The sequence below is a fragment of the Dendrobates tinctorius genome, unplaced genomic scaffold (assembly GCF_039654945.1).
Source record: "Dendrobates tinctorius isolate UK_male_01 unplaced genomic scaffold, ASM3965494v1 ptg000134l, whole genome shotgun sequence".
In the NCBI taxonomy this organism is placed as follows: Eukaryota; Metazoa; Chordata; class Amphibia; order Anura; family Dendrobatidae; genus Dendrobates; species Dendrobates tinctorius.
In genome coordinates, this window is record NW_027361802.1 from 24,683,033 (window position 1) to 24,700,271 (window position 17,239).

Genomic DNA, 17,239 nt, shown 5'->3' on the forward strand with positions numbered 1-17,239 from the left:
TAAGACAGCTCATTTATGTGCATGTCACACAGGAGAGGGGTGGGGTCTCCCAAACCATGCTTAGCAAGGAAAAACGGATTAAAAGCATATGTGACATGCACAAGTGTGAACAAGTCAGTAAGACAATGCTCACACCACCCAATGGCTGAAACACAACAAGAGAACACAAAATGACCAATTTGCAAAAATACTCTGCAATAAAAAACCTTAGGAGAAGGTGCAGTACCTCTATGGCGACTGAGCCTCAGGGGCGCTACAAATACCTTACATACAACAAAGAAAAAGAAGCAAAGCCTAAAATTACAAACTTTATTAGAAATGTAAAATATCACAAAATCCATAAATAGACATGATAGTACGGGGAACAAACACACAAAAAAACCCGCACGTGGGGTAAATAGCAGCGTTACATATAGAACAGTCTCATAATTTCCCAGGTAGGCAAATAAAGCCACAGGAATGCGCAGATTTAGTCTTATGATAAGTGCATGATAATACAGTGGGGAAAAAAAGTATTTAGTCAGTCAGCAATAGTGCAAGTTCCACCACTTAAAAAGATGAGAGGCGTCTGTAATTTACATCATAGGTAGACCTCAACTATGGGAGACAAACTGAGAAAAAAAAAATCCAGAAAATCACATTGTCTGTTTTGTTTTCATTTTATTTGCATATTATGGTGGAAAATAAGTATTTGGTCAGAAACAAAATTTCATGTCAATACTTTGTGATATATCCTTTGTTGGCAATGACAGAGGTCAAACGTTTTCTGTAAGTCTTCACAAGGTTGCCACACACTGTTGTTGGTATGTTGGCCCATTCCTCCATGCAGATCTCCTCTAGAGCAGTGATGTTTTTGGCTTTTCGCTTGGCAACACGGACTTTCAACTCCCTCCAAAGGTTTTCTATAGGGTTGAGATCTGGAGACTGGCTAGGCCACTCCAGGACCTTGAAATGCTTCTTACGAAGCCACTCCTTCGTTGCCCTGGCGGTGTGCTTTGGATCATTGTCATGTTGAAAGACCCAGCCACGTTTCATTTTCAATGCCCTTGCTGATGGAAGGAGGTTTGCACTCAAAATCTCACGATACATGGCCCCATTCATTCTTTCATGTACCCGGATCAGTTGTCCTGGCCCCTTTGCAGAGAAACAGCCCCAAAGCATGATGTTTCCACCACCATGCTTTACAGTAGGTATGGTGTTTGATGGATGCAACTCAGTATTCTTTTTCCTCCAAACACGACAAGTTGTGTTTCTACCAAACAGTTCCAGTTTGGTTTCTTCAGACCATAGGACATTCTCCCAAAACTCCTCTGGATCATCCAAATGCTCTCTAGCAAACTTCAGACGGGCCCGGACATGTACAGGCTTAAGCAGTGGGACACGTCTGGCACTGCAGGATCTGAGTCCATGGTGGCGTAGTGTGTTACTTATGGTAGGCCTTGTTACATTGGTCCCAGCTCTCTGCAGTTCATTCACTAGGTCCCCCCGCGTGGTTCTGGGATTTTTGCTCACCGTTCTTGTGATCATTCTGACCCCACGGGGTGGGATTTTGCGTGGAGCACCAGATCGAGGGAGATTATCAGTGGTCTTGTATGTCTTCCATTTTCTAATTATTGCTCCCACAGTTGATTTCTTCACTCCAAGCTGGTTGGCTATTGCAGATTCAGTCTTCCCAGCCTGGTGCAGGGCTACAATTTTGTTTCTGGTGTCCTTTGACAGCTCTTTGGTCTTCACCATAGTGGAGTTTGGAGTCAGACTGTTTGAGGGTGTGCACAGGTGTCTTTTTATACTGATAACAAGTTTAAACAGGTGCCATTACTACAGGTAATGAGTGGAGGAAAGAGGAGACTCTTAAAGAAGAAGTTACAGGTCTGTGAGAGCCAGAAATCTTGATTGCTTGTTTCTGACCAAATACTTATTTTCCACCATAATATGCAAATAAAATGAAAACAAAACAGACAATGTGATTTTCTGGATTTTTTTTTCTCAGTTTGTCTCCCATAGTTGAGGTCTACCTATGATGTAAATTACAGACGCCTCTCATCTTTTTAAGTGGTGGAACTTGCACTATTGCTGACTGACTAAATACTTTTTTTCCCCACTGTATGTGGAAGCGCTAAATATAATGAGACATATAAAGAGGCAGAAATTGGCCAAGTTGAGAGTACTGGGTAGTATAACATATATGAGCACTAGTGACAATACGAGTACAAACCCAGTATATACCCAGGCATTAATGCAAAGTGGTTGTTACAGCATATTTACCTTAAAGTGCGGCCAGGAGACCTTACATATATTGATATGTTTTTGTGCACTTTTTATCTTTTCAGGGTGCAGTTGGGCCCAAATGGTTCTGTAAACTGTGGCCCCTGTTCACACGGGATGCATTATAGTTAGCACTGGGCAGCCCCCCTATATGGTGTTACTAAGAGGCTGTGAACCATATGCTCTGCATTCCCTGTGTGAACATTGCCACATACGGATTATTTTTTTGCACTGGTGTGCCAAATGGCCAATCCCTGATTGTAGGCTGGCTGTTTCATTAGGTATTATTGCACCTGTGCAGTTGCCATTTTACTTGGGTCCGCTGCACCCTGTTAGTGCATTTGTATTGAGGCCTGTCTATACAAGTAAGCATCTCTGCCTGTTTTGGTTTTGTGTTAAAGATGATGTCTTTGGGCGACAACAGACACACCGTGGAGGTACTGGCCGACTACTTGCAGAGACAAACAGAGTCAGTCATGGCTGGGCAGTCTACATCTTGAGGCAGGCAAGGTAGTCAGTGATAGCAGCCGTAATTTTGTGGCAGCCATAGCAAAACTCACACACATACCTTGCCTGGCTCACACTTTGAACCTGGTGGTGCAGTGCTTCCTTAATAATTATCCGGAGTTAACATCCCTGCTCCATAAGTTGCAAAGACTGTGCTCGCACATCCGTCGCTCGGCCGTACACTCCAGTCATATGCAGAAGCTGCAGCAATTGCTCCACCTCCCCAAGCACTGCCTAATCATAGACGTTGCAACAAGGTCTGCCACATGGCAAATCCCTGATTGTAGGCTGGCTATTTCATTAGGTATTATTGCACCTGTGCAGTTGCCATTTTACTTGGGTCCACTGCACCCTGTTAGTGCATTTGTATTGAGGCCTGTCTATACAAGTAAGCATCTCTGCCTGTTTTGTTTTTTTCTCAAATATTGGAGGATTCTTTCCTCTTTCTGTGGTTTTCATGTTAGAGTAGGACTGGCAAATGTAAGGATCATCTTTAACACAGCCTGCTGACGCTTACCACTAGCTGTTCGATAGTGGGACACCTCATGTGCAACACTGCCAGCTGCAGATGTAGTGCTCGTGCGACTACGCTCTGTGGACGAGCTTTTGCTGATAGACGAGGAGGAGGAGCGAAAGCCTACAGCCAACTGTTTCCTATACCGTGGGCTAGGCAGCACTGCTCCACCGCCGCTGTCCCCAGTGGAGAATGCATCCACCACATTAACCCAGTGAGCAATGATGGACACGTAACGGCCCTGGCCATGCCTACTGGTCCATGCATCCGTTGTGAGGTGCACCTTTCCACTGACTGTTTTAGTGCATGGACAATGCGGTCTTTCACATGCCGGTGGAGGGCAGGGATGGCTTTTCGAGAAAAGAAGTGCCGACTGGGTAGGTCATAGCGTTGGGCCCAAGTGATTCTGCAAACTTGTGGCCTCTGTTCACACGGGATGCATTCTAGTTGGCACTGGGCAACCCCCCTATATGGTGTTACTAAGAGGTTGTGAACCAGAAGCCCTGCATTCCCTGTGTGAACACTGCCACATGCGGATTATTTCTTCTGCACTGGTGTACCACACGGCCAATCCCTGATTGTAGGCTGGCTGTTTCATTTGGTATTTATGCACCTGTGCAGCTGCCATTTTACTTGGGTCTGCTGCACCTTGTATTAGTGCAGATGCATTTAGGCCTGTCTGGTTTGTATCTGAATTTTTTGGAGGATTTTTTCCTCTTTTTGAGGTTTTCACTCTTCCTACTATGGTAAACATTTTCTGGCCTTGCACGCTGTGCTAAGTTGACCGTCTGGTCAAGCTGTCCTGCAACTCTTTTAGTTTTTGTTCCACGTTTTAGGACAGCTACGGGCCTGCTAGATAACCGCTGCTGCGATGTCAATGCCTGCTGCGGATCCTTCTCCTTATCTGAACTATTGCCAGCGCCACCCTCCTCCCCCAATGGATGCCAATCCGGGTCCAGAACTGGGTCATCCATCACCTCCTCTTCAAAGTCATCTGCAGCTTCCTCTTTACGTTCCTCTGTGTCACCGTGTAAAGTGGTATAGTAAGCGGGAAGGGGCACCTGGGTTTCATCAGGGTCAGATTCTGGCTCAATAGACTGCGAGGGCAATGTAGTGCTGTGGGTCAATGTACCAGCAGAATCATCTAGCAGTGGCTGTGCATCAGTGCACTCCATGTAAGATTCATCTTGGACTGGGGAGTTCAGGATTTAACTGGATAACCCAGGCATGGTATGTGAAAAGAGCTCCATAGAGTAATCGGAAGTGTGGGCTGCCGCATCCTTAACTTTTGGTGGGTGTGAAGGACACAAGGAAAGGGGTTTTTTATGACCAGAAGCCTGTACTGACGACTCCATGCATGCAGGTTTCGACCGTTCAGAAGAGGAGACAATAGAGCTGGTGGCTGTTTCGGCAATGTACGCCAAAACCTGTTCCTGATGCTCCGGCTTTAAAAGCGGTTTTCCTACTCCAAGAAAAGGCAACCTTACAGGCCTTCTTGGGCCAGAGGATGACGCAGGCTCAACACCTCCTGCCTTAGCTGCTATTGTGCTTTTGCCAGAACCAGCCGATGCACCACCACCATCAGTACCAGCTACGCCCCCCTGCCCACATCCGCGGCCTCTTCCACCATACTTACTCATGTTTCGGAAAATGTACCAAAAATACCAGCAGAGAGATGGTACTGTATGAGGAGCATCCAGCTGTGTAAGGTGTATTAAAAACAAATTAAATCAACGTATATATTATGTTAGTCACAGACGCTCTCACAGTATGTATTGGACCATAAACCAACAAGCAGATTTACGGAACTGTATCAGAAGTGTACAGCTGTATACGATTTTTGTGCAACTAACAATCTCTGTATATGTATTTACGTAATGTCACACACACACGCTGACTAGGTATAAAAGTGACTGTAATGTGAACGGCAGATATACAATACTGTTGGAGAATCAGACAGTTCTACACGATGTGTGTAAGGAAAATTGTCAAGCTCTGTATATTTGTATACGGATTGACACACACTGTCTCTGTCTAGTTTAGACCGTTATCAAACAGCAGATATACGAAACTGTTTGAAAAACGGACACGACTCTAAGGTGTAGGTCTGGAAAAACGGAAAAACTCCTCGATTTTTTTTTTACAGAGTCACACACAGGTAGCTTCTATTTGTCCGTGCTAGAAGGCCTTAGACGGTAGTGTGTGAGGAGCGTACACCGCTGTACGGTGTGTATATGTAAAATTATCAAGCTCCGTGTATTTGTATACGGACTGACACACTCTGTCTCTGTCTAGTTTAGACCGTTATCAAACAGCAGATATACGAAACTGTTTGAAAAATGGACACAACTCTAAGGTGTATGTCTGGAAAAATGGACAAACTCCTCGGCTTTTTCTTCCAGAGTCACACCCAGATAGCTTCTATTTGTCCGTGATACCAGCCGGTACATGGTAGTGTGTGAGGAGCGTACACCGCTAGACGGTGTGTGAAAAAAATGAATGCTCAGTAACTCACCAGGACAAAATAATAAAACTTGGAGTGCTTTGAAAAAAGCAGTTTGAACAGCAGTGTGCACACAGCAATGCAGCTAGCAGATAGCCTTAAAAGGCAGCCTAATCACCACCAGCGCTGCTGCACACCACAAAAATCCTCCCCTTTCACTGCACACTAACTGTACAGTGAAAAGCGCTATCAGCAGAAGCATTTTTTTTTCTTCCCTTCCTAAGGCTGGAGTCACACACAAGGTAGAAAAATACGGACCATATTGTACAGCCATAATACGCATAAATGGTCCCTAAATAGTGCTCCGTATTACATCCGTTGTCAGGGTGTGGCCGCGTATTTTTCTCATGTAAGCATCCGTATGTAATCCGTATGGCATCCGTATACCGTTTTGCAAAATGGACATTTAACAGTTTTGAGGCCTGCACATAATTTAAATCATCAGCACCAACCCTATTTATTGCCTCAACATCAGGTGGCAGCCTCCAGTCTGTCCATTTTGGTGCTCTGCTTGTGTGGGTGTCTTGCTGGTTGTTAGCAAACATGTCTGACACACTTCAGTTCACTCCAACTGACCATGTTCTCTTCAACTGGGTTTTGTCCCGCCGCTTTGGCCAGCCATACCCAGTGATTGTGCATCCGAGGAGGAGGAGACGCATGTGGGTGCATCCACATTTGAGACAACACCTCAATAAATGCCATTTTCACAGGCTTTATGCAGCTCTGAGGACACATCCTGACAAGTTTTTCCTTCATTGTTGGATGACCTTTTCTACCTTTGATGCTTTGTTGGAGACAGTGCGCCCAGGGATCACCTTCCAGGACACCCGGATTCGCAAATGTATCTCTGCAGAGGAGCGCCTTCTCCTTACGTTACGGTATGTATTTCTCAGCTACAGAATGTATGTAGATGATTATTTTCTCAACTAATTCTCTTACTCAGTAACCCCTTTTTGGCCAAGAAACATTAGGTATTGGAACCAAATATATGCTCTGAAACTTAGAACACTTTGATGTGTTATTCCACATTACATAGCCGTGGGACATGTGTGTATGTATTGTTCACCTAGCTTCTTACTTACACACTGATCTGGTGATCTACAGTATATGTAATGTGTGCATCCTTGAGCATGTATTTTAATGTATATATTTTCTACATTTGTTTAATTGTAGGTTCCTCTCAACTGGCCTTTCTTATGCAGCACTCCATCTGGAGTTTTTGATTGGGCGTTCGAAAATATCCAGCATCGTTCGTGCTACATGTTCAGAAATCTGGTCCAGAGTTCATCATCTGGTCATGCCAGAGCCCAAGATGGTAGACTGGTTGAGGATTGCCAGGGGATTTGAGTTGCACTGCCAATTCCCCAATTGTATTGGAGCCCTGGATGGGAAGCACATCCATGTGCGTAAGCCGCCGAACTCAGGGTCCCAATTCTATAATAATAAACAATATTTTTCTGTAGTTTTGTTGTCTCTCGTTGACAGCAACTACAGGTTTATAATTGCAGACATTGGGGCTTATGGAAGAACTGGAGACTCTAGAGTCTTCAGTTCTTCCATTATGAGTCGGCGGCTGTGCAATAACCTGTTGGACCTACCACCACCACGTCAGCTGCCAGGCTCAAAATCAAGAAGCGGTGCCTTATGTCCTAGTGGGGGATGAAGCCTTCCAATTGACCAGGCATGTCATGAGGCCATACTCGCATTGAAACCTTGACCACCGGCGCAGGATTTTTAATGTGCACCTTTCACGTGCCAGAAGACTGGTGCAGTGCGCCTTCGGCATTCTTTGTGCCAAATGGCGTGTCCTCCAGAATGCCATTCAGCTAAGTGAAGCCAACGTCAATGAGGTCATCAAAGCTTGTGTGGTCCTCCATAACTTCACTAGACTGCATGATTGCTCCTCATCTGATGTGACTTAAGGCCCCGTCACACTAAGCGACTTATCAGCGATCCCGACACCGATATCAAGGTGTCAGGATCGCTGGAAAGTCGCTATGTGATCGCTGGTGAGCTGTCACACAGACAGCTTCACCAGCGATCAGCACAGCGATGCCGAGCGCCCGGCATCGCTTGCCATCGCTGTAAAAAATAGAATCAAAATAAAAAATATAGTTATTGTCACCTTCCGACGTCCCGTTCAGCAATCCTGCCTCTCTCCACGCTCCGGTCCCAGTGATCCTTTGCACGAATGACCGCGAGACATCACGGTCTCGCGGGAGCACGAAGTCTTGCGGTCATTCGTGCAAAGGATCACTGGGACCGGAGCGTGAAGAGAGGCGGGATGGCTGAACAGGACGTCGGAAGGTGAGAATAACTATATTTTTTATTTTTTTTATTATTTTTTACACCTGATCGCTGGTCTCCCGCCTGTTACACGCAGCGATGCGTGCTGGCCAGCGGGAGACCAGCGACCAAAGAAATGTCCAGAGGTTTCTTCCAGCGATCAGCGATACCGGCAGGGGGGCCGCTCGCTGATCGCTGTCACACACAGCGATCTCGCTGGTGAGATCGCTGTTACGTCACAAAAGTTGTGACTCAGCAGCGATCTCGCTACCGAGATCGCTTAGTGAGACGGGGCCTTAAAGGTGTGGTGGACAATGGGGCTAGGCCTACACCACATGTGCTCCCTTTACGGTGTCCTCTCTCAGGACTCAAAGTACGTGATGTGTCCACCCAGTATTTTGTTTCACCTCATGGTTCTACTACCTGGCAAGATCAGGCTGTATCTATGTTGTGATGTTCTTATGTGTGTGTATATCATTTTTTTGTTTGGTCTTCTCTGATTTGTGTTATCTGTTTATATGTGACAAAGTTGACTTACTTACTCGAATCCCTAAAATAATTCAGGAAGAAGGCCAAAGATGCATTTTCAAATGTTTATAAATGAAAAAATAGCTTACAATACGGTGTACCATATTTTTGTCATATGGCAGATATTCAGGCCATTTAGCCTTTTCTGTATATAACATTGTCATTTTTTGACACACAAAGAGGTAACAAGAAATTATAAATACCAACAAAAATAATTTACAAAACGATTAGCTATTTTATAACTGCTGGTAGCTTGGCGGAGGTGATGGCGGGAGGCCTTCATCTCTTTGTTGAGGGTTGGGGTGCCCAGCGTGACCATCACCCTGTTGGGGTGGATGATCTTGGCCCGGTGGGAAGATGTGGCCATGTTCCTGCAGCTGCGCACCAAAGAGACCATAAGGATACTGTCGATTATAATCCTGTGGCTGATTGTAGCCACGTCCATCATGCCCCCCAATATGACCATGTCGTCCAAACCCAGGTTGGGGCCAGCCTCCAACACCAGGTCTGTACAAGTGGCCATATTGGGCAGGTTGGTTATAGGCTGCCATTTGGTCCTGTTGTGGCCAAGGTTGGTTTGGGGGGGAATGGGTGGAGGTGTAGGCACACGTGAAGGCGGACACTCAGATCCTAATTGAGCATGCACAGCTGGTTGTCGGACAAGGCGGAGACGGTTACGGGTTGAGAGCTGCACCTCTCAAGATTCTCAAACAACTCATATGGGTCATTGGGGTGTGTGCATGCATCAATTAGTGTCAGGGCTGGCGGAACGCACCAAATTATAAAATAGTAGTAGGTGCGTTCGCAGCCCGGGGTCCACCATGCAGAGGTGGTACACTGCTGCTAGATAATGGCGGAAGAATTAAGCGGTGTGAAAACAGTCACACGTGGGTTACGTCACCCAACCAATGTGAACAAGAGCGAACTCTGTTAATTCACAGAGCCGCACGACTGCTGTTTAGCTCACAGAGCCCGGCCAAAAGAGCGCACAGTGTACGGCCACAGAACTCTACCCCAAGGACACGGGGTTAGAGTCCCTCTAAGCCCACTGAGCGCGCGGCGTCTCTGCCGTGAACGCCGCTATAGACGCTGGCTACGGATTGTGGAGCACGTGCACTGTGTTTGCCGAGTCACTGGTGAGGACTAACAGGCTAGGCTGCACAACACATGCGTACCAAGGGTTTTGGGTTTCTTAATGAGTCATTCACCAGAGACATTCATACGTGCATACATCACTCACTCCTCATAGTCTGAAAATACAGTCTATCCTAGCGCATGGCTGAGCGGCCATGTGAACCTTTTATAGCCGCGAGCGTCCTGGACCTTCCTGGCTTCTCGGATTGGCCAATCCGAACAGGACCAGGACCTGAGCACGTGACCTTTGATCTCCAATGGGAGATCACTCCACGGGCATGCTCAGTGGCCTGACATGAGGACTTAGTCCCTGGAGAAGCTCGCTGCTGAGCAGCATGCATTGCCATAGTTGTGCCAGAGGTGGCAGCAGCAAGCAAACCCATGGAGCTGGTCTGGGCAGAACGCTGGGACCGACGAGTTTGCTGAGCAACCTCCTCTGCGGCTGGAGAGGAATGGGAGACCGTGCCAGAATGAAGGGCTTATCTACATCAGGGCGATGTAGAATGGGAGCGCTAGCGAAGTGGGATTTAATGGAGGCGAAGGCCTTGGAGACAGTTTCCGACCACAGTTTGGGATTTGCACCCTTCTTGGTGAGGGCTACCAAGGGTGCTACCAAAGTTGAGAAATGGGGGATGAATTGGCGATAGTAATTTATGAACCCCATAAAGCGCTGCACCGCTTTGAGAGAATGGGGTTCCTGCCATTCCATCACCGCCTGTAGCTTGGCAGGATCCATGGCCAAACCCTGGGCTGAGATGATGTAGCCCAGGAAAGGCAAGGACTCCTGCTCAAACACACATTTCTCCAATTTGGCATAAAGAGAGTTGGCCCGCAGGAGATCGAAAACTTTGTGAACATCTCTCCGGTGGGAGTCAATGTCTGGAGAGTAAATAAGAATATCATCCAGATAGACTACTACCGAGGTGGTAAGCATTATGGCGTTAAGGTCCCTGTAATCGATGCACGGACGTAATTCTCCATTCTTCTATTGGACAAAGAAGAATCCCTCTCCCGCCGGAGACACCGACTTCCTACTGAATCCTCTTGCCAGATTCTCCCTGATATACTGAGACATGGCCTCTGTCTCTGGGAGAGATAGGGGATATACTCGACCCCAGGGAGGCTTAACGCCGGGCAAGAGGTCAATAGGACAGTCGTAAGGGCGGTGCAGCGGAAGGGTCTCTGCCGCCTTCTTGGAGAAAACGTCTGCATACTGGTGATATGGCTTGGGAAGTGAGGAGAGATCTGCAGGAACCTCAGAAGTGGTGACCTGTACGCAGTCCCTCAGACACCTACCCTCGCAGGATTTGCTCCAACCGAGGATTTTTCCCGGAAACCATTCTATGTGGGGAGTGTGGGATCGTAACCAGGGAACCCCTAGGAGGACCTGGTCGATACCTTTGGGCATCACAAGGAGAGACAGCATCTCCTGATGAGAAGGAGACAGTGAGAGTCTCAGTGGAGCCGTCTGGTGGGTGATTTGGGATGGAAGTGTCACCCCATTCACCACCCTGATGGTGACTGGTTGAGGTAGCAAGACCAGGGGGATTGCGTGTTGTTGGGTGAAGGCAGATGACATGAAATTGCCCTCCGCCCCAGAGTCCACGCAAACCTCCACAATCAGAGTGGAAGAATTGAACTATAACACCCCTTTAATCAGGAGCTTAGAGGAGAAAGTCGCAGTGTCTAGTAGGCCTCCTCCAATAACCACTAGATGAGAGCGTTTCCCGGCCGCTGTGGGCACTGGTTAGCAAGGTGCCCAGTCTGCCGACAGCGGAAGCAGACTGGAGGTACCCGCGCGGGCAGTGGGCCCTGGACCCCGTGCGGGACACCTCCATGGCCTCTGGAGGCTCGGGCGGGTGACCGGGGGGTTCCAGCGGTCTAGCAAAATTCGGAGCCAACTTATGTCGTTGGCGGGACCTGGAGCGCTCCAACCCTCGCTCAGTGAAGCGAATGTCAATTCGGGTGGAAACCGTAATGAGCTCCTCTAATGTGATGGGCACCTCCCTGGTGGCCAGGGCGTCTTTGACATGACCAGCCAGGCCTCTCCAGAATATAGGTATGAGAACCTTATCTGGCCACTCCAGCTCTGAGGCCAGACTTCTGAAGAGGATGGCATACTGGCTGACCAGAGACGAACCCTGGGTTAGAGCCAGCAACTGAAGTGCGGTATCGTGCGTGACCCGAGGTCCCAGGAACACCTGCTTCAGAGTGACCAGAAAATGGGTGGAATTCTGTATCAGGGGATCTCCGTGCTCCCACAGCGGGGTGGCCCACTCCAAGGCCCTGCCCGACAGGAGGGAGATGATAAATCCCACCTTGGCCCGCTAAGAGGGAAATAGTGTAGCCCTGCATGAAGCACTATCACCCGAGAACTTCTCGGGCAGCGGGAGGCGGGACAAGGACAGGGCAGGACTGGCCGTGGAGACATGGGTGACAGCCTCTGTAGCTGCTTGAACAGCGACCGAGGTAACATCCGCAGCTGAGGTGGAACGCTCTAGCGCTGCCAACCTACCCTCCAGCTGCTGGATGTACATATGCAGTCATTCTTCATCCGCCATTACTAGCCAGACCCTGGCGCTAGGATAATGTTAGGGCTGGCGGAACGCACTAAATTATAAAATAGTAGTAGGTGCGTTCGCAGCCCGGGGTCCACCGTACAGAGGTGGTACACTGCTGCTAGATAATGGCTGAAGAGTTAAGCGGTGTGAAAACAGTCACACGTGGGTTACGTCACCCAATGTGAACAAGAGTGAACTCTGTTAATTCACAGAGGCGCACGACCGCTCAACGTAGATGCCGGAGCCTGACAGAGCCCGGCCAAAAGAGTGCACAGTGTACGGTCACAGAACTCTACGCCAAGGACACGGGGTTAGAGTCCCTCTAGGCCCATTGAGCGTGTGGCGTCGCTGCCATGAACGCCGCTATAGACGCTGGCTAAGGAGTGTGGAGCACGTGCACTGAGGCGTGCCGAGTCACTGGTGAGGGACTAATGCCTGAATCAAACTCTGACCTACCTGCGCCTAAGCCTGGGTGCTAGCAGGCTAGGCTGCACAACACATGCGTACCAAGGGTAGGGGTTTCTTAATGAGTCATTCACCAGAGACATTCATACGTGCATACATCACTCACTCCTCATAGTCTGAAAATACAGTCTATTCTAGTGCATGGCCGAGCGGCCATGCAAACCTTTTATAGCCGCGAGCGTCCTGGACCTTCCTGGCTTCTCGGATGGGTCAATCCGAACAGGAGCAGGACCTGAGCATGTGACCTTCGAACTCCAATGGGAGATCACTCCACGGGCATGCTCACTGGCCTGACATGAGAACTTAGTCCCTGGAGATCTGGAGAATCTCACTGCTGAGCAGCATGCATTGCCATAGTTGTGCCAGAGGTGGCAGCAGCAAGCAAACCCACGGAGCTGGTCTGGGCAGAACGCCGGGACCGACGAGTTTGCTGAGCAACCTCCTCTGCGGCTGGAGAGGAATGGGAGGCCGCCGGAAGCAAGGCTCGGGATTCTCGCTGTGCAGCGACAGAAATCTGGCGCCTAACAATTAGGATCTGAATGGAGCCGCGCACACGTAGCCTCACCTCACAGGGTAGGGGATGGAGGTACCGGGCCAGGCTTTGGGAATATGCCTCTTCACCGTCATCCTGGTCAGCCCTGGACAGGTAATTTAGGGCACCTGTGTCTACATGCCGGGTATCAGAAGCAGTGTTGTCCCTTCTCCATCTCCCACAGCGGCCTATGGCTGCAGGCTGGGGGGACCCCTCAACATGGCCAGTAGGGCTGCTGCTGTTGCCAGGGTCTTCTAAGTTGATGGCTGCTGGTGGCTCTGCTGGGTCTGGACCAGGTGGAGAACCTGATGCTTGGCCTGATGCTGGTGGAGCTTGGGGGTTTCAAAAGCTCTGGTCTGAAGATGGGCCAACCACCTCTTCACATCCCCCGTCCGGGTCTATAATGGGCTCAGTATCCGACCCTGTCTCACTCTCTGTTAGGTTGGACTGAGATCTGTTAGGAAATGTACAAAAAAATAAATATAGCTCTGACCCTAAAAAGCATATGTGTCATGTGATGTCTGTACTTACGGTCTGAGATCCATACTGAATGCCAAGCGGTCAAAATAGATGTATTTCCGCTTGGTCGGTGCTGCTGCCCCACTCCTGGCCCTCTGCTTTCTTTCCCGCCGGTACTGCTCGCGGATGCTGCGCCAGCGTCTCATCACATCCTCAACTGCAATGTGAAGTGAAAAGGGACTGTAATCTTTGGGAATTGTGCCAAGCAATATTCCTAACATTTCACATAGTCACGTGGCCTAGTAGGGGGTGGTTTTTATGTAAATTTTTCTTTAGCAAACAGGGATACCTACATACTCAGTCTAGGATTGTAGGGGCTACATTTAAAAAAGCTCACTTCTGGCCTTTAAGCTGATTGGTAAAAATGACATTTACTTACGAATGTGTTGTTGCGCCTCACGTGGCCGTTGGGCATAGTCTGGGAACATGTGCACACAGATGCACCTCCATGCCGCCTCTTTGCGGCCCCGGTCGGAATAATGGGCATCCCGTTGGTCCCAAAGTTCAGGCCTTTCCTGTACCAACACAATTAGGAGCTCCATATTAATGTGGCCAGACATGACGCTGCAGGACTCCGTGGAGGCGTACTTCCTGGATGTCTGGAGCGCTATTTGAGCTAATTTGCATATCTAAGCTTCCTGATGATGGATTAGCCCATTTCCTGTCACCAGGAAGTCTAGCGTATTTCTCGCAAGTCACACGAGTGGTCCGTGTGTAATGCGATTTTTTTTGCGCACCCATAGACTTACATTGGTGTACTACGGTCGTAATACGCTGACAATCGCAGCATGCTGTGATTGGCACGGACCATAGAAAATACGCGAGAAAAATACGGCTGATGGGAGCTACCCCATAGAGAATCATTTGTCCGTGGGCAATACTTTTTTTATCGCCTCACTCGTCCGTATTCCTCTCTATTGTGACGCCGGACTAACACTCTCCGTGTTCAGAATCAGCAGCAGCACCTCTCCCTATTGTAAGATCGGCAGAAGTAAGATGGCGGTCGGCGTTCACAGCCATTTATACCCACTGTGATGCCATACAAAGCCAGCCAATCACTTCAATGCCCTTCTCTAAGATGGTGCTGGCCGCTGTGCATGTCATCGCGTTGCCCACAGTGTGCGTCCTCCATCATTGGGTGAGAAAAGGCGCTGAAAGCATCATTTAAAACGCAACTTTGGCGAGCTGAACAGCGACCTCATGGCCGATCTTACGCTAGGGTCGGGTTTCGATCGGCGAAACCCGACTTTAGTGAAAGTCGGCCATTTTTTAATCTGAACGACTTGTTTCGCTCAACTCTAGTGCTAAGTCCTGCTGGAGAAGGAAATTTCCATCTCCAAAAAGTAATGACTCTATATAATATAAGAGTTTCATTTTTTGTATTGAAGAACTAAAATAAATTAACTTTTTGATATTGTAATTTAGTGAGAAGCACTTTTATGTAGAAATACAATAATATAAGCCAAAGGAAAAAAAAATACTAATTTTTGTGGTTGCAGCATAAAAATGCATTAAGGCTAAGTGCAGAAGTACTTTTTAGCCCTGCGGATTTTTCCGCGCAGAATTGAAGAAATCCGCAGGTCAAATGACCTGCATTTTTCCTGCGGATTTCTTCCTTTTTTCTTGCGGTTTTCGTGTGGTTTTCCCCTGCGGATTTCCCACTGCGGATTTGGAGAATGGAGCAGGTGGAAAACTGCACAAAAGAAGTAACATGCTGCATATTTTGAACCACAAGAAAACCGCGCGGAAAAATCCGCAGCGTCTGCACAGCGTTTTTTTTTCCTATTGATTAACATGCTACTGTACATCACAATGCGGATATACAACGTTTCTGCTCGGTAAAATCAGCTGCGGATCCGCTGGATATCTGCATCGTGTGCACATGGCCTTAAAGTGATCAAAATGTTATATGTACTTAATATGATACTATTAAAAACTAAATTTCAGCATGCAAAATAAATCCCTCATGCAGCCCCATTTTCAAAAAAATAAAATAAGTTATGGGTTTTGGAAAATTAAAATGGTGACACAAACCATTGTTTTTATTAAAAGATTAGAATTTTTACAACAGTAAGATAGTAAAAAAAGAAGATGGAAGTTTGGTGTCGGAATAATGTACTGAGGAAGTTGCCATATAATTTTTACTGCACAATGAACACAACCCCCCCCCCCCCAACAATGGCAGAACTGTGTTTTTTTGTTTTTTTTTGCTATTTGGTATTTTTCCCTATTGTTCTGTACACTATACGGTAATGGGAATGGTATCATTCAAATCTACAATGTGTCCCTTTAAAAACAAGCCCTCATATGACTGTGGCAACGGAAAAATTAAAAAAGATATGGCTCATTGAAGAAGGGTAGGAAAAAAATGAAATTGAAAAAAACAAAAATTGCCTGTCTTTAAGGGGTTAAGCATTGATTTAATCTGAAGTGCAAAGTCAATTCATGCCAGCCATATCTCATTCATAGTCCCCGAAAAGAATTAGTAGCGAAAACAAGCTGGATGCATCAGTCTGTGGGCGTCTGGAAAATGGCCAAATCTCTCACCATACTTGATTAGACATCACTTGACATCACATCCAGCCAACATCAAGTTTTAATTTGTATCTAATTAATAACATTTTCCATATATTAAAAAATCCATGTAACAATCTAATGAAAAGCATAGGCAAATCAAGTTGTTTAGTTTGCTGTTCCCCTCAGAGACTAGCCTAATGACCCCCATGTGCCAAGTTTCAATGGACAACAAATCTTTTCAGTTTACCTTTCAGACCAAGTCATTTCATGATTTCCTGAGTATGTCACCAATTTCCCCTTCAGCTGGAGGCTATTTTTGTTTGGACAGTAGAACATTTATCCCAGTTTCTTTATGTTTTGTAATCTAAAGAAATAAAAACATATATCTCAAAAAACATCAAGCACTCCAATACACTGCGTCTACTGCCTAGCTGCCGAATATGACTAACATTTGTATTATTCATTTTTTTCTCTTCACTACTAGCCAACAACTATATTCCTGGAAATATCGGAAATAATACTGTTTTTGTAAAAACCATCTTCTCAAAAAGCTTGTTGCTTTCATTGTGTAAGGGATCTTTTCGAAAAAGCCTTGTTAGGCTACGTTCACACAATATTTGTGGAATTCTTGATGTTGCAGGCTTTGGGCAGTATTTCTGCAGCTATTAGCTAAATTAGGTTCTTGGGGGGTTATTGATTTTTCGAGTGTGTTTTTCTCCATGCGTTTTTGACACTGTGGTTTTTGTCTCTTTTTGGTGTGTTATACTTAAAAAAAGCTTTTTTTTTGATACTTCATGGTATTTCGCTTTGGCAAAACTTTATTGCTACAGTCATGTTAGGATTACATGCGTATTACATGCGTTTTTAGTGCGTTTCAGCAGCGGACGTCTTTTTTCCTGTGGATTTTT